At 37.2% G+C, this 19,008-nt stretch overlaps 1 pseudogene; it reads left to right on the top strand.

Annotated features, from left to right (window-relative positions):
* The first annotated feature begins 15,639 nt into the window (after positions 1 to 15,639).
* LOC135229347 (olfactory receptor 5AS1-like) lies at positions 15,640 to 16,860 on the top strand (annotated as a pseudogene).
* Positions 16,861 to 19,008: the final 2,148 nt, after the last annotated feature.

The raw sequence follows: 19,008 nt of genomic DNA, 5'->3' as shown, positions 1-19,008 counted from the left end.
AGGGTCTTCCTCTTTTTCAGTTACCCTCTACTTCACCAAACATGATATCCTCCTTCTCTAGGGCCTGGTTCCTCCTGATAGCATGTCCAAAGTATGTGAGATAAAGACTCACCATCTTCATTTCCAAGAGCACTCTGGCTGTACTTCTTCCAAGACATGTTCATAATACAAAGCTTATTTTCTTTATGTGTATCTAAATAGATTTTAGCAGTCACTTCTTAGAGGTCTTTGCATAAAAATTGGTCCCATTTACAAAGTTACTTAATTAAAAGCTTTCAAATATTTAAATTGAAGTTAAACATTTTATTTCACTTTGTCATCCACTCACTGAATTAACAATTAGAAACATATAATTCATATAAATTTAATAAATTAAACTTTTAAGTAGAGTTAACCTTACCCCATTGCCATCGAGTCAATTAAGATTTCTTAAATACTGCAATGTAATAAGTTGGCAATAGTAATAACTTAGACTTCAACTTAAATTTGTAGTTCTAAATTAATTTATCACATTTACAAAGAGGAACAATAAGGCTACTGCTGTGATAAACTAACTTATATTAAATTCTACAAGTGCAAATAATACTAAATATGCACTGATTCTTTATTAACACAGGCCTCACATTAGTAGTATGGTCATGGATTTTAAATACATTTTGACACTTAAATTTATCTTGTTGTTATTGTTGTTGTGTGGTAAGTTGATTCTGACATACTAGAACTGCCACATAGGTTTAGTAGACTGTAATCTTTATGGGATCATATTACCAGCTCTTTTCTTCTGTGGAGCAGCTGGTGAGTTCACACTGCCTAACGTTAGGTTGGCACATGAGTGCTTAACCATTGCTCCACTAGGGCTTCTTAAATTTCCATCTTACCAAGGTTAAAGTCTATGTACTCTTAAAGAACAATATTGCCATACCAGACAGGTAAAGCTACTTTCAACCAGAAAACTTAAAAGCAGCTTTATCTCAATTTTTCTTGACTGAAGTCTGCATTATATTTATGTACATTAATTAACATTCTTGGAAACCCTGGTGGCGTAGTGGTTAAGTGCTACAGCTTCCAACCAAAGGGTTGGCAGTTCAAATCCAACAGGTGCTCCTTGGAAACTCTACGGGGCAGTTCTACTCTGTCCTATAGGGTCGCTATGAGTCAGAGTTGCCTTGACGGCACTGGGTTTGGTTTGGTTTTGGTCTATTTTCTAAGGAACTTTTTGAAGGTTTTGCATTAAATTTATTTTTAAAATATGTGTATAATTCTTGAATCTGATGGAATACTCAAATGTGTAACTTTAACTTCTAACAAATGATAAAGGCTATGAAAGAGATGGGGATCTTAAACACGTAAATGAATTTTCCATTTATCTTTAATGGTTTTGGACTTAACAGAAACCTATATTACTTTATATTTTCAGAATCAATCTTAGTTAATTAGTGGACCTATAACAGAAATACTACAAGTGAATGGCTTTAACAAAGAGGAACTTATTCTCTCAAAGTATAGGAGACGAGATGTCCAAAGTCGGTACACCAGCTTCAAGGGAAGGCTTTCTTTCTCTGTCAGCTCTGGGGAAAGGTCTTTGCCATTAATCTTCCTCTGGTGTAACGGCTTCTCAGAGCAGAGACCTCAGGTCCAAAGGACTTGCTCGCCTCCTTGGTGGTAGGAGGTCTCTCTATCCCTCTGCTTGCTTCTCTCTTTAACTTAATCTTGTAGATTGTGTCCTGCCTCATTAACGAAACTGCCTCAAATCCTGCCTCAATAACATCAGAGAGATAAGATTTACAAGAGGTAGAAAAATCACATCAGATGACAAAATGGTGGACAATCGCACAATACTGAGAATCATGACCTAGCCAAGATGACACATATTTTTGGGAAACACAATTCAATCCACAATATTCCACCATTTGGCACTCAAAATTTCATGTTCTTGTCACTTGTTAAACACATTCACCCTATCATATCATAGCAAAAGTCTTAAATCAACTCCAAGTCCAAAATTCCAAAATTCCTCATCTGTGAAATCTAGAATATAATCTGCTTCCAAGTATAATGGTGGAACAGGCACAAGCTAGACATTTCCATTACAAATTGGAGAAATTGGAGGGAAAGAAGGGATAACAGGCACCATGAAGTCAGCATAACACATTACATTAATTCTTGAGGCTGGAAAATAATCCTCCATTCTCTGAGACAGTTTAGGCAATGGCCCTGCTATTCAGACTCTGGGTGTTGGCCACACTCTCTGGATTCTGGGAGAAGGTGGGTTTCAGATCCACCTTCCAGGCCCACTGGAATGGCACCTCTGCTACCTCAGATGTGGGAAGCTCCATTCTCCTAGTCCATCTGAGTGGCAACTCCACCCTCTCATCCCTGGTAGTCCCCATTCTTCTGCCCCTTGGGCATGGCAGCCTCACCCCTTCAGCTTTGGGCAGTAGATATGGCCCCATTCCCCTGGCACTCTTGAAAGGCAGCACCACACTCGGGAACAGAGTTGATGAAGATCTGACTTTGAAACCTAGAAGGCTGTGGCCCAACCCATTGAAACCTCAGAGGTCATGGCTCCACTGTTTGAGACTTCAGAGGTCATTGTCCTACCCGTGGAGACCAAGGCAGCTCTGCTTCCAGTGTTCCTTGTCTTGTCAGCTTCTGTTTTCTGGTTTCTTGGCCTCTCAGTCCCTTGGGCCTCACAGCCCATCTCTGCCCTGCTGGGAGCAAGTGCTCCAAAGCTCTTTAACTCCACCAATAAGCACCCAGAGACACCTTACTCCACTAGGAAGTCTTCTGCCTCAAGGCACTCATCTCTCTTGCTATGTGAGTCGGTTCCAGCACTGTTTCTTGAGGGTATTCTGGTTCTCCTGCTGCCATTTCCCTGATGCTGCTTCTCACCATCTGTGCAGTCTCCAGTATTATAGCTCTGTTCACTTCCTTCTGAGCCCTCACCAGGATTGCCTTTGATGTCCATAATTCCACCAACAGTCTCTTCAAGGCAATCTAGACTTTTACTGCTAGGCACTTGAAAACTCTTCCGGCCTCTACCCATTCAAATTTTCAAAACCACTTCCACATTTTATGTATCTGTTAAATCAGCACACCACTCTTCTGGTACCAAATTCTGAGTTATCTAGTGCTGTTGTAACAAATATCACAAGTGAATGCCTTTAACAAACGGGAATTTATTCTCTCACAATTTAGGAGTCCAAATTCAGGATGCCAGCTCCAAGGGAAGACATTCTTTATTTGTTGGCTCTGGGGGAAGGTCCTTGTCATGGATCTTCCCCTGGTCTGATAGCTCCTCAGTGCAGAGGTCCTGGGTCCAAAGGACATGCTCCTCTCCTAGGTCTTCATTCTTCTTGGTGGGAGGTCACTCTGCCTCTCTACTCACTTCTCTCTTTGATATCTCAAAAGAGATTGACTCAAGGCACAACCTAATCTTGTAGATAGTGTCCTGCCTCATTAACATAACTGTCTGTAACCCTGCCTCATTAACATCATAGAGGAAGGATTCACAACACATAGGAAGATCACATCAGATGACAAAATGGTAGACAACCACAAAATACTAAGAATTATGGCCTAGCCAAAATGACACACATTTTGGGGGGATACAATTCAATACAAAAGGGTATCATTCAACTTTTACAAATACTCACAATAACTATAAACAGGCATCATTTTCTAGTACCCCAGGAGCTCTTTCAAGTTCACTTAGGAAATCATCGGCTTGCTACTTCACCCCACCTTTCTCAACCAGAGAGGTTGAACCTCCCACTGGTATCTAAGGTGTTCAGGTAATGAGCACCTGGCATTTCTTATCACTCCTATATACAGTTGATACCTAAATCCATACTTTGGCATCAAAGTTCATAATATTTGTCATTCATTTATAAGACCACACACACTGAACCGAAAAATTGAGAAAACAATGGGGAAAGGTCATCTTATGGGATAAAAAACCCACACTGATCCACTATATGCCTAGGGGCCCTCATGGCACAGTGGTTAAAGTGCTTGGCTGCTAACCAGAAGGTCGACTGTTCAAATGCACCAGCCTATCCAAGGGAGAAATATGTGGTAGTCTGCTTCTGTAAAGATTTACACCCTTGAAAACCATATGGGGCATCTCTACTCTCTCCTATAGAGTCATTATGAGTCGGAATTGACTCAATAGCAGTAGATTTAGTTTTGGTTTATATGTCTACTAGTTTCCCCATGTTGCTATGGAACAATGAGGATGTCAGGGTAGGGTGGGTATCTTCTCTTGACCTTTAGTTTATAAGCTTTTTCCAGATCATGACCTTTAACCTTAAATATGCGATGTGGTATTGACCTTCACCTTCTCTACAATAACTACTTGATGCTGCAGAATGTATAAGACTTTTTCAGACTCAGAGGGACGTCTTACCTGATCATTTTACTAACAAGGGTATAACTTTCACAGGTACAAACGTCACTGTTTTGTCATCTACTTCTTCTCTGGTGATAATTTGGTAAATATAAACAAACAACATAGGCTGCTAAAGTAGTAGAATTTTTTTTTTTTTAGTGGGCCAGGGAGGACTAGAAAGCTAGCAGACAAAATTGACTTGAGGATAACAGCTGTTCTTGGTGTTTCTTATATAATACATGCATTTGCGTTATATAAAATCAATATTTAAAGAGCTAAAATGTTGAGCTTATTAGAATTATTTTCTATAGAGGGAAGTAATTGGAAACAGATCTTTGGGTAGAAATCACTATAAATTTGAGAATCCAGTGATTATGAAGATGTCTCAGGCCCAGGCAGGATTTTGTTCTGTTATACATAAGACTAACACGAGTCAGAGTTGACTTGATGGCAACTAACAACAATAACAACATTCCGTAATGTGTCTTTACCACAAATAACTTTCTTTTGAATGGCGTCAGTGACCTGCTATTTGCTAAATCCAATGGGCTTCTTTCGTTTATTAATTCATTGAAGTCTCTGAAGAATTTTGCACATCTGTTCAACCTTCTTTCTCTGTATTATATGTTTACTTACATGCATTTTTGTTCTGATTCTCTTATGTCTTATGAGGTAATGCAGGTACTATCTTACACTGAAGGTATTCTGGCAATCGTAGTCTCTCGACTCAGTATAAACTGGGTACTCACCAAATGGAGGTTTATAAGTTGTAGGGTAAGTTTCATATTTTCACATGTCCATTTACTCAAGTAAAAAAAAAAAACTATGTAAAAGTAGTTTGAAAAGATAGTTTTAAATGAGCTAAATATCTTAATCATTGGTTGACATTACAAAGGTGATACTAATTTTTTCTCGTTGATTCAGATTTCCATACGTCTTGATTTTATTAAATGATTGTCATATTCTCTATGATTAAATATTTTAGACAACAAACTTAAATATCAAAGGTATAATGAAGCCCTTAATTATAAAAACCTTTTAAATTGTATCAGTAGGGCATATTGATAGCAGTATTTATCACTGTCAGTCATCAGCTTATTGATTTTTTCTACTTTTTTACTTTTCTAATAAGTTTCCTCAGCACACAAACTTTTAGAATTATTGCCCAGGACAATAAAACAGTGTCTGTCATATAGTAGCTACTCAATAAATATTTGTAGATGAAATAATGAGTAAATAAATGAATTGATTAGTTTATATTTTAAAAATATAAATTTAAAAATCCCTTAATTCATTCAGTTTTACGTTGTTTTTGGGAGCTGTAGAATCATTTTTGACTCATAGGAACACCATGGGAGAGAGTAGAAATGTCCCGTAGTGTTTCCTTGACAACAACAATATCTTTAGGGAAGCAGATTTCCAGGTCCTTCTCCCCAGGAGCCACTGAGTGGGTTCAAACCAACAGACATTTTGTTCACAGCTTACCATTTACATAACTAATTCTCCTTATTCAGTTTTATTAAACTCTCTTGGACTGAGAACACTTTTATGTATATTATTCACATAAGAGTTCATCTTAGGATGCTAATATTTTACTCTAATAAATATTTATTTGTATTAATAAGGCAAATGCATGTAATAAATTTTATAGGTAAAGTACAGGAAAAATAGGGCTTTTGTAGCAGTTTCTGTTGCTGAAATACATGTAGGTGATAAGTTCTATTTTTTTATATGGAAGAATTAAATTACATTAAATCATTAAATAACTGTAATGCCTATTGATTTCTCTTGAGATTTAAATAAAAACTAACATAATTAGGGAACACTCTGGTACCTATACCTATAGTTTCCCCAATGAAAAAGAAGTAATCCACAATTTTCAAAGGGATTCATTATATTAAAAGGGGAAAAAAGAAAAGAAAGAAACAGTGGGGGGAATCCTAATTTCTTTACCATATATCCATCAATTTTCTCTCAGGCTAATCATTGCTTTTGCTGTGCGTAGTCTTTGAATTTAAGCTAAAAAGTGCCCCCCAAGTTCTTGATAATGAGACTCATTGGGCATTCACTTTGAATTGATAATAGGCCTCGTAAGATGGCATCATTAGTACTGCAAATTTGTAGTTTCAAAAAATTTTTAAAAATCCAACATCATGCAATGCAGGAAAATTTATTCTAGATATGTTAAAGAATTAACTGTATTTAAAGTTGAATTTTATTTATTTTTATTCTTGTATAAGTATAAAGAACAAAACATTCACCAATTCATTATTTTTTATGTGCACCATATAATAAAACCAATTGAATCAATCATGTGTAATTAACATCAATTTCAGTTGCAATTTTTCCATCCCCATAAACAAAAATTCAATGTTACGTGCACAATAACTCCTCCCTAGCCCCATCCCACCATGCCTGGTAACTACTGTTAAACTCTAATCTCTATATTCATATTAATTGGCAAAAAATTTAAAATGACTATAATATATGTTAGCAAGGATATGGCATCTGATATATCATGCACTGCTAATGAGAGTGTAAATAGGAATAAGAAATTTAGAAAGCTGAACAGATATATACACAGTATCCATCAATATCACAAACAGGGCTGTACTGAGACAAACTCTTTCATATGTGCACTGAAAGACACATGTTCATAGCAGTTTTTGTCATGATATACCTTCTCTCAATTTCCTATTTTGTCATGATAAACGCTTTATCAATTCCCTACTGTAATAGGAAATTTAATTGTGACATATTCAAGAAATGGGACTCCGTAATATCATGAAATTAATTAATGCAGGAATATGTGTTTCATTCACCTCCTATTTATACTGCTGGTAAGGAAGGGATTCTCAACGTTATGGTTATGATGATGGTGAAACACAGGGCACCTGACACTGACAGATGAGACTGACAGCAGCTGATTACTCACATGAACTCACAGTTCAGGGGAGGAGGACACCACTACTCAGGAGCACACAAGGTTTGCGCTGGGGAACAGACTGAACAAGCAACAGTTATGGAAACAGGCTTTGTAGTAACAAGAGGATGTGACTTGTTTATTCGTGTAATTCTGCAAGCTCCCTGGGAACTAAAGCCCACTATTCAAAGATAACCAGGTGCTTTGTCTGGTTCCCAAGGTAAGACATTTTCTTTGGTCAGGGGACCTTATCTGCAAGAGTGGAAGGGAGAGGGGAGCTTCAGATTCAGCCATTCAAGACCCTCTGGGTCTCAGGTATCAAGGTAGCACATATGATTGAATATTTCAGGGTTTAAATAATAATAATAATAATCCTTGCTGTCAAGTTGGTTTCTATGCATAGCAACCCTACAAGACAGAGTAGAACTGCTCTTCTCCCCTGCCCCAGAGGATTTCCAAAGCTGTAATCTTCGCAGAAGCAGATTGCCACATCTTTCTCCCTAGGAGCAGCTGGTGGGTTCGAACTGCCAACCTTTTAGTTAGTGCTTTGTGCCACCAAGAAAACAAAACAAAACAAAAAAGTGCCATCAAGTCAATTCCAACACATATCGACCCTGTAGGGCAGAGTAGAACTGCCCCATAAGATTTCCAAGGAGATGCAGGTGAACTCAAACTGCTACCCACTGGTCAGCAGCCTTACCTCCTAACCACCGCACCACCACAGCTCCATGCCACGAGGGTTACTCACTTCAGCGCTTACCCCGCAAAATATATGTACATGGAGGAGTATTAGAAACATACTATTGAAAAAAAAGTGTTATATGAAAACAAATTGCATAACACCAAATTTATAATGTTCAAAAATAAAGGTGATTTGTTTAAAGTACAGCTTTAGTGATATAGATGAATTTATTTAAAAATTCAAAGCTATGGATTAATGAAACATACAAAACAGCGTTTGTCACTTTGAAGAAACACTAAAACAGAGATGTCACGGAGCATTTCAAAGTTTGGCAATATCCCCCTCTTTTTTTAATTTGGATGGTAAGTTTATGTATGTTCATTTATTTTGTCTCTTAATTTAAATATTTATTACAAATTTTCAGAATAAACTATTTTTTTTATATTGTGCATAAGATAAAATAAAGAAAACTGAAATCTGAATTTAAAAGAAAGACTAAAACACTTGAAGACTTTCAGAATTTCATACCCATGTTGGACCTTCGCAAGACCTGTCAGATTTGATGAGTCTCACAGATCTCAGTAAAGTCGTTATTCTCATCATTATGGTTTACTAAAACCAAAGAATACAGATTAAAATTGGCAAAGGAAAGGACACATAGGGTGGAGTCCAGAAGAAACCAGGATTGAACTTCTAGTTGTCCTCTTTCGGTAAAATCAAACACAGCCTGCTTAATTCTCCTAGCAATGTTTTTAACAACACACACAAAATAGTGCCAAACAGGGAAGCTCACCTGAGCACTGCTTCCATTCATTCAGAATCAATCATATAGTATGGAGCACCTGTGTGACTGACCTTAGCTATTCAGTCTTTAACCTCTACCCTCCTAAGGGTCAAACTGATACAGCTTGGCCAAAGACAGGCATACAACAACAACAAAAAAAAAAACAGGCATTCACAGTTAATCACATTGTTAACATAAACTATCTGACTTGGCCCAAGACCCCAGTATACAACGACACCCTTATCCAGGAGAATATTCAAGTGCTCAGAGCTTACTTCCCAGGAGATAGTCAAAGGCCAGTCCTGAAGACCTATGGAATATATGGGCTTTGGACAGTCAAGGCCTACTAAGTTAACTCTTTATTGCACAGTAAAACCAGCATCAAAACCTTAGCACTGGTGATTCTTATTCAGCTGTAATTTAACTCTTCAGTTTTGTCAGTACAGAAGATGAATGAATTTTCAGGATAACAATAAGTTATTTTCTATGAATTTAATAAGCTGAATACTTCAATTTTTCATTGCTGTTTCATGTATTGTCCCCTTTCAATATAGCATGGTACCCTAAATTTAGTTTTTGTTATGGATAATGCTTTATTACTTCCAAAGCCCACAAAAGACAAACATACCTCCAAAAATATTCTCTCTTTTTACCCCTCACAATCTAGATGCCTTACTAAATAATGCAAGTGTGAGAAAATAAGAACACAAGAATGTGCCAAGCATCACTACCACCGCTTCTCCATGGGGGATTTTCTCTGAGTCCAATCATCTTGATCACGTTGTGGCATGCTCCCCAAACGGAGGCACACTTTGCTTAAATTTGCATTTCCCACCAAAAAAAAAAAAAGGAACAAATTGGTAATCTCCTTGCACTTTTGGAGACTATGTAGCCTATATAAGTGAGTTCACTTTTGCCCCATTGAGTGAATTCTCTTAAAAGTAAGCAAGTTTGTGGAGGATCCACAGCAAGAAAGTGCTCCCCAGACTGTAACACAAAGAGTTCTATACTTCAGTCCTTTTGATACAGTTGTCTCTAAGTTGAAGGTAGCATACTGAGGTGTTATATGGAGTAGCAGAAACCTTCAGAGATTTTAAATATAATGAATATTTGCTTCAGCAAATTTACCTTCCTCATATTGAGAAATAATCATAGACTTACTAATGGGTGGTGGCTGAAACTGAGTACCTGACCAAGGCTCAACCAGTTACTATTTGTCCTAAATATTCCATTATCGACAAAGGCAAGACTTCCCTAAAAATTTTATCATCTCATGGAATTTGTAGGTGAGCAGCTGGGCCCAAGGCCCAAGTAATTTTAGGAGACCCTCGTTTATTTTTCTATCACAGTGTGGCACCTCCTTTAATCCAACCTAAGGTTTTGGGGAGAGCTCTCTATGACAAGTTAAAATAGGAGTTAATGAAAACCTGAGCCCGATTGGTAGCTGGCTCTCCAAGAGATGATAGTTTCTGCAAGGAGTGGATTTCTGTGGTATTATAAACCCAGATCTAGGAAATCCCAAACAATATTGAACGATATTAGAGAATGTACCCAAGAAGCAGAGTTTCCAAATATAAACATTTTTGTCTATATTCCTTGGTAGGAGATATCTGTTTTGGTTGGCCCAGGCAATCAGGAATCTAAAGGAATACTATTGATAGCAAACAGGAGGTTCAAGGAAGGTCTGTGCGGATGGACTGCCCAATATGGACTGAGAGTTCAACTAAGAAAGATGTTTACCCTACTTATGTAATGGCCAGCTGCTGGAGAGGCTTTTATATTCAGGAGGGACTGTTTCCTCTGAGGTACACAGCAGTAGATAGCCTTTTCACTGAATTGGAAACTGAGAATGTCACAGAGCCTTTTCAGTTTCCCACAAGGACAGTCGAAAGAGACAGATGTTCCCTCTTCTGGCTCCTTAGCAACTAAGGCTTGGCTTCCCAGCCCTGAATTTTGAGTCTTTAGAAAGCGATAAAAAACGAGATTATTCACAACCGCTGCAACAGAGTCAGAATCCAGCAGTACACTGGAGGCTATTTCGGGAAAACATGGTCCAGCATCACGTCCATAAGTTACTAGGGACGATGATGCTCAGGCAGCAAATCTAGTAGTAATGTTCCAAAAACCAAACCCAGTGCCGTCGAGTCAATTCCAACTCATAGCGACCCTGTAGGACAGAGTAGAACTGCCCCTTAGAATTTCCAAGGAGAGCCTAGGGGATTCGAACTGCCGACCATTTGGTTAGCAGCTGTAGCACTTAACCACTATGCCAGTAGTGGTGTTGGCATTGCCGTGTATGAAGTAGGCTCTTCCTATGGGGAGATATTCACTCTGTTGTGTTTTCTTTGGGTCTTGCCAGTTTTCTCAAATTCTTTGTGAGTTCTGTGACTTACTCAATATCCTTCCAGCAAATTTCTGTTGTTTTTAAAGTGAAGAAAGCTGCTTAGATGATTTTTGGCTATCTGCAGGCAACATACCTATTTTCGAAACACTTTATTACCCTATAGTTAAGGGTAACCATTGTATTTTAATAATTTCCACTCTACATGCACAAAGAAAAAATTCTTTTACAATTAAATTTTTAAAAAGTACAACTAGGAAAATGTTTACTATTATTGCCAGATTTGTAGATTTATAAGAGGAGAAAAAAGGAAGGAAGAAAGGAAAATGGATTGAAAAAAAGAAAAAGTATGGAAGGAAGAATGGAAGGACTGGAAAAAAGAAGGAAGGAAGGAAAGAAAGGAGTGAGTGAAAAGGGGAAGAAGAAAGAACGGATGAAAGGGAAGGATTGGAGGACGGGAGGAGAGGGTAAGGAAAGAAAGAAGAAAGAAAGGAAGGAAGGATGAAAGGAAGGAAGAATAAGGAAGTAAGGAAGAAAGAAGTAATTGTGGCACTTCCTTTAACTCTGCAATATTTTTCACCTTTTAATTCTTCATACACATTGCTGTTTTGGTTAAGGGTTTTTTTTTTTTTTTTTTCTTTCTAGATATACTAATCGTTAACCTACTAGAAAAGAACCCGTCTTCATAGCTAAAAAAAAAATATTTAAATTTCTTACCAGGAACAGAGCCAATTGTTTGCATTAAGCCTAGCACCATGCATTTATCCATTCTCCATTCTGTGTACCTGAAGTGTCTTAAGGTACGAGAAGACTCCAGGGCCAGTAACCTAAAAAAGTTAAAATCTAGAACTGTATTTGAAACTATTAAGAAATACTAACGTAAACACTGCTGTAATTGTGATGGAAAGCTAACAGTCATTAAAGGGAAACAATCTACTGAACAGGATACTAAGTCCTTACATGTGTTATCTTCCTTAATCCTCAAGAATCTGATAAAGTGGAAAGCTATTCACAATTTGTAAACTTAAAAAAATGACTAAATAAGTAGGTCAAGGCTCACTGTTGTGAAATGGAAAAAAGAGGCAGGCCTATGTTGGCTGAGTATTAAGTTCTTATCATTTAAGCCATATTTCCTTCCAGTGACTCTTAAAACTGAGAAACGAAAATGTGGTGCATGACATTCTTCTCAAGTATTGAGTCTGTACCTTGGCATTTCCTCATAACGTTAAATACTACAGTCTTTAAGTACCTGAATTGATAGTGGATGCTGAAAGAAATTACAGAATTTGACAGAGAAATCTTTTCCTTTTTTTCTATTGATTGGTGTAACTGAATAGTTACTATTATTATTATTTAATCAAAGATTTTCCAATAATGCCGACATATGTCCTAAGTGGTTTCATCATAGCAAAATGTGTTATGTTTCTTTATCTTTTTCATTTAAAATAAAGCAGCCACACCACTGGAAAGAGAATAATTGTCTACCCAAAGTCCTCCTGGGGTTGGGGAGTATCCTGGGATAATGTCTCCTTTGTCACAGACCGGAAGATAAACACTGATTCCTTACAAGACTATCTCTAAAACCTGGAGAGAAATGCTGCCAACATCTTACACAAAATAAATTCTACATTTCAAAATTCTAGATGGTGATAAGGTAGGTGACGTCCTAAAGCATCAGCAAATTATCTGTTGTGAGTGTAGCAATGATAATGGACCAACCAAAGAAAAAAAAGTATCTCTGTTGACTCTCTGTGGGTTTTTCTGAGTTTCAGTGTATTTGTGTGTGTTTCTGAGTCTGAGGGGGTGAAAGTAATGGTGACATAGCTCTGAGCCCCAACATGTCCATGGCATTTTCAGAATATCACTGTCCAATTTCTTGTGCACCTTATTGCCATAAAAGGGAAGACAACTAGGCTAATTTTTGAATCTGGGGGAATGGAGTGGTCTAATTAATTCTCTGCATCAGAAAACCTAGCCTCAGATTTTATGAGCACGTAATACAGACACACTCACAATATGATTGATTATTTTGTGTTTGTTCTTATATCAATTAAGAGGCTTACAGTTTTAAAGTCAGATATTGAATTATTAAATAATAATAATGACATTAGTGCAATAGCCATTATTATCATTTAATAATTCAATATGTAATGGCTGTGCAATGCTTAAGCTTTGGGTTGCTAACTGAAAGACTGGCAGTTTGAACCACCAGAGGCTCTGTGGGAGGAAAGACCTGGCAATCCGCTCCCTTAAAGATTTCAGCCTTTGGAAACCCTATGGGGCAGTTCTACTTTGTCCGTTAGGGCTGCTATTAGTTGGTATCTACTGGACCTGGCACTATAACAATAACTGTGTAATAGTAATAGCAATGATAATAGTCATGTATAGTTAATACTGGAAACCCTGGTGGCATAGTGGTTAAGTGCTACGGCTCCTAACCAAAAGGTCGGCACTTCGAATCCACCAGGCAGTCCTTGGAAACTCTATGAGGCAGTTCTACTCTGTCCTATAGGGTCGCTACGAGTAAGGATTGACTCAACGGCAACAGGTTTAGTTTTTCTGGTTTTATAGTAAATATTGGATACATTCTGTGTATCTATAAGACAATGCGCCCTGTAAAAAGTGCTATAATAAGTTATTCATTTTAATCCTGATTTTAACCTTATCATATATTAATATGCTTATTAAACAGAAATTGAAATATAAAGAAGTTCAGTGGCTTGTGGATTAAGAATCAGGCCTAAATTTAAACTCAGTCTGCCTAACTCCTGTGTTTTTGATCACCACAACACAATATCATTTGAAAGGGAGATAAGTGAATTTATTGTGGTAATTTCTAATTTTGTTTTTTCCTCTGCATAAATCCTTCAAACAGAATCTCAAACAAAAAATAATACATGGGAACCTTTTAGAAATAGCAGTCTCGTCAGGTGAGATTTCCATGAGAACCAGTGGGGCCAAACTTGTTTTAGGAAGTTAATCTGAGTTGAAAGTAGTGTGAGATGAATCTTCAAGAGAGGTGAAGATGTTCTGGGAGGTTCAATCAATTGAACTACTCAGTCTTCTAGGTGCCATGGGAACTCAAGGAAGGAAAATTGGACTTTGATCTCAAGAAATTTGTCACCTGTTTATGGATATCAGATTGACACGTGTTAAAAAGATTAGTGACCATGTTACTCACTGGATGATTTTGTGAATATAACTTAAAGGCATAAATTAGGTCATTGCTGAGGTTCCTTCTGGCACTAATATTCTATAATTAAATAACTATCATATCTATAGAATGGAGTAAAACTCCCTCATAGGGTTTCCAAGGACCAGCTGGTGGATTCGAACAGCTGACCCTTTCATAAGCAGCCAAGCTCTTACTTTAGGCACCTGCAGAATTTCAGTTCTCTAACCTCCTGCTGAATACTCCATTCCCATTCTAGCTTATTTGCACCCATCCTCTTACTGTTATTATTATCTTGCCTTTTGACCATCTAATTTTTCACATCTTGCTTATTTTAGAACTCTATTAGTTAGTGCAGAGATACAGCTGTTCTTAAAAATTCATTACTGTTTATGTGGCTTTACACCAAACATTGCCAAATCCCAGGAAAAAGAAAGACATGAACCTTGGGAGAGGAAAGCAACCCTTACAGGGCATGAGTAAAAGATGTGGTGCTGCCTGGACATTGCATCTGTGTAGAACACATACACACACACATACACACAGGAGAAGGCTTACCATTTTAAGAGAGCCCAGGTCATGGTCAAGGACTTATCCACTATGCCAAGGACAAGATCAGTTTCAAGACAACCATCTGGATATCTGAAGCCATTAAAACAAGAAAAATAGAAACAAAAGGTCAATTTATTTATATTTAATATAGTGTATTTAATAAATACTCATAGAGAGATTATGTGACAGTCACATAAATGGTTTACAAATATTTACTCAATTAATTATCTAATTGTCACACAGGGGTTTAGACACAAAACCTAGACTACACAATCATTAAAGTTCAAAGGTAAGATTTGAACTCCATCACCTCTTGCCTAGCGGTTGTTCTCTTCACTATTGTGTTAGGCTACCTCCCTGGATCACAAGTTTTCTTCTGTGGAACTATCTACTCTATCTGTAAGCACTTTCTTTTCCCCAGAATTTTTCTCAACTCTACTTTTATTTACAAAGAAAAAAAGTGATTTTAAGGTGGAAAATATTGATCTTTGCCTCTAGAATTTGCCAACTTTCATAAATCTATTATAATGTACATAGCCTTAAATGAGTTATTGCATCAAGAAATATCACCTTTTGAGTAATATCTTCTGCTATTAAGAATGACTTCCAATTATATCCTTTAATAGAAAACAAAAACAATTTGTGAGAGAAAATGCCACACCATTATTTTATTAATCTTCTGTTTGTTTCCTTAGAAGGAAGAAACAAGACATCTGTGCTTCATTCATCACTCAAGCCAACTCACATCTGTTGATACCATCTATCTCGAATGAGAAAAACACAAAAATCAAGAAGATGTTGGAGAATAATTATATCAGGGCAAATGAGTTCATTTTAGTTGGATTCACAGATTATCTACCTCTTAGAGTCACGCTATTCCTGGTATTTTTGATAGTATACACATTAACTGTGGTAGGAAATACGGGCTTAATAATCTTAGTTAATGTCAGTTCAAGCCTTCAAACCCCCATGTATTATTTCCTGAGCAACTTGTCTTTCTTAAAAAAAAAAAGCAGTTGCTCCTAAAATGCTGGTAAATTTCTTAGTATCTAGGAAGAGCACCTCTACCTATGGCTGTGCACTACAAATGTTTTTCTTTGCTTGTTTTGCTGATGCTGAGTGCATCATCCTGGCAGCAGTGGCATATGACCGCTACGCAGCCATCTGTAACCCGCTGCTCTATTCTACACTTATGTCTAAGAGAGTCTGCCTCTGTTTCATTGTGTTGGCCTACTTCAGTGGAAGCATGACTTCACTGGTGCATGTGTGCCTCACATGCAGGCTGCCATTTTGTGGCTCCAATGTTGTCAACCATTTTTTTTGTGATATCCCCCCTCTCCTGGCTTTATCATGTACAGATACCCATATCAATGAGCTTCTGCTCTTTGCCTTGTGTGGCTTCATCCAGACCAGCACTTTTGTGGTCATATTTTTCTCTTACTTCTGTATCCTTATTACTGTTTTGAACATCAAGTCGTCAGGGGGCAGAAGCAAGACGTTTTCTACCTGTGCTTCCCATCTCATAGCAGTCACCTTACTCTATGGAACACACTTGTTTATGTACTTACGTCCTACCACCAGCTATTCTATAGACACTGATAAGGTTATTGCAGTTTTTATTCAGTTGTATTGCCTATGTTTAACCCAATAATCTATAGCTTTGGAAACAAAGATGTGAAAAATGCTCTCAAAAAACTATTAGAAAGATACTGGGCTTTCAAATAAATAAGAAATAAAAGTATTCTTATTTCATTTAAGAATATTTGAGGCCCAATCTCCCCTCCCAATCTTACCATCTTCAATTACCCCATGCACAGCTTATGACTCAACCATTTTAAATGTATCACCATTTGCTAAAAATAAGGAGACCTTTTCAACCTCAATGTCTTCTAATACTCTGCCCTTCTTCCAGAAATTTTCTGTCTCTAATGCTTCTACTATGTGAGACATTTCTGAATTCTAAAAAGAAAGCTTAACAGCTCTCCAATGACAGTTCCCAAAATACTTTGTATATTGATTCACTAAATTCCTTATCATGCTGTATTGAAGGTATATGTAGACATATCTGTTAACCTACCCACATTAGAAGGTCGTTGGTTGCAGGGAACATGTATTATGGGTTTATTTTTCTAACATCTATATAGAGCCTAGCACATTGCATATCTTCATTACATGTGTGTTTATGGCTCGGTGGGTGAATGATAGATGGCTGATAGGATGGGTAAGTAGATTGGTAAATCTCTCAGTTTGTTTTTGGGAGAGGGAGTGTATATCCTACAGTTACATAGCATTTATCATCAGGGAGAAATGGTGTTGCCAATGATAGATGGTAGTTGTGTCTGGAAGGTGGGGTTCATTGGTTCTCAGGAAATCAAACAGAAGGCATATAGCAATAGCCTCTTCAATATTCGATCATAATGATGTTTTGCACTCTTTGGGTGAGGTTTGTTCCTGCAAGAGATTGTGGAATCTTCCATTGACTGTAGATATTTGTGAAAATCAAACAAGGTTTTGAAGATCATCAAGATTATAAATTCCATAAATTGCTTATTATTTCTACATATATTGCTGAAATGGCCTTTGAGGTAATATCTTCAAGGCAGGTGAATAGTTGCTCTGATAACTTTCTTATGGAAATTGGCAATGAAAACTAATTGAAGTGTAAGCAACCTTTTTTCTTGGATCGTTTGTGATCATTATGTTATCAGATATTTTCTGTAGTTACTTTTGATTCTTCAGTCTCTGTTTACTTCTTGTTTGTTTTACATTGAAAGAGTTAAAACTGTAAATTTTATGCATATGAATGTAGAATACTGTATTTTGCAGTAATTATGAAACTTTAGATAACTGCATTAGTTATACTGAATGTATTCCATTGTTAATTTAACACACAAATTTAGCCAAATGAATTTGGAATGCAATTGAAATATTATGTCTTTTTTGAGTGTCTCAGTGTCCTATTCTGTAAGTGGAGACAATAAGATATTGCATACTGGATAATATCATTTTGAGAAATAAATTACTATATGGAAAAAGCTACTAATATATGTATGATTTGAGGATTAAATGAGCTAATACGTATACATTTTCCTAGAATATTTGTAAAGCTCTTAGAACAGTGCCTGGCACACAGTATATACATACCCATCCAAACCCAGTGCCATCGAGTTGATTCCGACTCATAGCGACCCTAGAGGACAGAATAGAACTGCCCCATAGAGTTTCCAAGGAGCACCTAGGGGATTTGAACTGCCGACCCTTTGGTTAGCAGCCGTAGCACTTAACCACTACACCACCAGGGTTTCTAGTATGTGTATATGTATATATGTACATATATATATTACCATTATTATATTACTGTTGGATTTTAAGACAATAGGCTTTGATTCCCTGTGATATGATCAGTAACCTGGCATAAAATAGAATTGTCTGTGTCAATGGCCAATATCAGTCCATTTCAGCTCACTAATGACTAGGATCAATGTTTATGTGCTCCATTTCATTTTTGATGATTTCTAATTTTCCTGGATTCATACTTCATATATTTCATGTTCCTATTATTAACGGATGATTGCAGCTGTTTCTTCTCATTGTGAGTTGTGCCACATTAGCAAATGAAGGTCCTGGAAGTTTGAGTTCCTCCAGGTTGTTAAGGTGTACTCTCCTTTAAGGTAGCAGCTCTTCCCCAGCCATATTTTGAGTGGATTCAAGCCTGAGAGCTAATTTTCTGGCACAATATCAGACAATGTTCTGCTGCTATGCATAAGGTTTCATTGGCTATTCTTTTTTTCAGAAGTAGGCTGCCAGGACCTTTTAAGTTTGCCTTAGTCCAGAACCTTAGCTGAAACCTGTCCACCAAGGGTGACCCTAATGGTATTTGAATACCTGTGGCATAGCTTCCAGACTCATAGGAACAAGAAAGCTACCACATTATTGCAAACTGACAGACACGTGGGGAATTTTTTTGATTAACTAACGAAATATTTTTAGAATGTTTGTCTGTTAAGAGTCAATGTTAAACATTCTGGTTTGTCACATTTTGCGTTCCACTACCCTTTTTCTCCTCCTTTCTCATCACAGTGGTTTGTACCAGGGACAGATGCTGACCTAGGGCAGATACTCCATAAAATGATCAATGACTTAAATTTAGCCTACTCTACTCAA

Source organism: Loxodonta africana, unplaced genomic scaffold (assembly GCF_030014295.1).
Source record: "Loxodonta africana isolate mLoxAfr1 unplaced genomic scaffold, mLoxAfr1.hap2 scaffold_272, whole genome shotgun sequence".
Classification (NCBI taxonomy): Eukaryota; Metazoa; Chordata; class Mammalia; order Proboscidea; family Elephantidae; genus Loxodonta; species Loxodonta africana.
This window is presented reverse-complemented; position numbering and strand designations above follow the sequence as displayed.